The following is a 1,958-nucleotide window of genomic DNA, read 5'->3' on the forward strand; positions in this document are numbered from 1 at the left end:
TTAGTTTATTTTCGTAATTTTTTTGTTTTTAGGATTTATTTTAAGAATGTTTGAGATGAAAATTGACTATGCCATGATATTACCAATCCTAGAATGATATTTTGATTATCTTGCTATTTTGGTTCTTGGTTTAATATAGACATGAATTGAGTGATTGTGATATTCTTTTGTTAGTTTCATTATAGAATGTGATTTCCAATAATATGTACACTAAATCTTTTACTTAGAATTATAATGTGATTTAGAGAAAGTTTATGTTGATAAAAAGTATAGTGCAGTTAAGGATTTTAGAATTTGTTTGATTCTCTCTCGAGGCGAAATTCTAGATAACACTTAGGATGGGACATGATTTAGGCTATCTTTGGACCGTTTGATCCTTTCAAGCTAACCTTGTTAAACTTTTATCCCTAGTATACCCTTTTGAGCCTAATGTCCCTTTTCTTTGTTTAACCACATGATAATAACCTTAGCTTTAAAACAAAATTCAAATTTTGCAACCCTCGCTCCTAAGCATGTATATTGTTTTAGGAAATATAAATTGAGCTAAATGTTGAAAAAGGTGGAAAGATAGAGTTGCTAAAAAAAAAATTCAAAAAATTGTTAGAAATCACCCCACTGCCTACAATAAAAAAAGAAATAAGTTTGGGGGTTTGGAATTGTGATAAAAAAAAAGAGAAAAAGAAGAAGTGTTGAACAAAAAGAAAAAAATTGCTAAAAATGGTGTACTTCATAAAGGAAAATAAAGCTCTATAGGTCCTAAAATAATGACGTGCTTAGGTTGATATTGAGTCACATTATATCCTTTATCATACCTAGACCCCAGCCTTACATTATGAGCTTAATAAAGACCTATTGATCTTTGAATAAGTGTTAGTCCACATTAGTGGAGAGAAAGATGAAAAGCAAACTTATGGAATTCTAGCACTTAGCTAAATTTTGCATTGGCATAATTTTATCTGGATTGTATGATATTCTTTGTAGAAAGATCATTCAAACACACATAAATGTTGTGAAATCCATTTTGAGAATGAACTTGCAGTTGAATTGAGCATGAATTTAATGATTATTTATGTTTTACCTTTAGTTAAAATTGTGGGATAATTTTTTTAAAAAAATAGGGGAATTCATGCTTTGGTGAATTGCATCTCTAGCTAGTTGTTTTGTTTTTAGTTCTTCCCTTTTGCTTGGGGACAAGCAAAGATTCAAGTTTGGGGGTATTTGATGCGTGCATCAAATATATATTTAACAGGAGATTAAATGCCTAATTAGTCTAAGTTAGACTAGATTTAGGATTGAATTTAGGTATTTTTATTTATTTTATTAGTTTAGTTTAGTTTATGTTTAAATGTTTATTTTAAGTTAATAATGTTAGCTTTATGTTATTTATATTTATTTTTATGTTTTTGTAGGAGTAGGATAAAAAATAATTTCAATTGGTGAAGAAATGTGCATAATGGACTGTTGCTCTGTTTGCATATGTTTCATTTTTTCAAGTACATCTCCCACTACAAAAGTCCAAATAACATGATTTTTAGACCATTAGAAAGCTAAGAGGTAGGGCTACAACTTTGATGTCTACTACTTTAGCCAGTTCTGATTGGAAGGTAGTCAAAATCTTTATCAAAGTGAAAGTACTGCACCAAAAGAACAAAATTGGGCAGAACCCTTAAGAGCTGCGGCTCTGGAAAATGAGAGCCACGACGCTCATTGTATTTTCCAAAAATAACAAGCTTATGGGATTTTGGAAGCTAGGGCTTTTGGAGGCTATTTAAGGGGCCTTTTTCAAAGGTTTCTAGGAGGAGGCAACAAGCAATTTCTCTGGAGAAAAAGAGCAAAAAACAAAGCAAGAAAGCAATAGAATTGGAAGGAGAATCAAGATCACAAAACTTCAACTATTAGTTTTCTCTCTCTATTGTATTTTTCTTATTTTCGTTGACTTGGATTAATAGCTAATTTTC

The sequence above is a fragment of the Theobroma cacao genome, chromosome 8 (assembly GCF_000208745.1).
Source record: "Theobroma cacao cultivar B97-61/B2 chromosome 8, Criollo_cocoa_genome_V2, whole genome shotgun sequence".
NCBI classification, from domain to species: domain Eukaryota; kingdom Viridiplantae; phylum Streptophyta; class Magnoliopsida; order Malvales; family Malvaceae; genus Theobroma; species Theobroma cacao.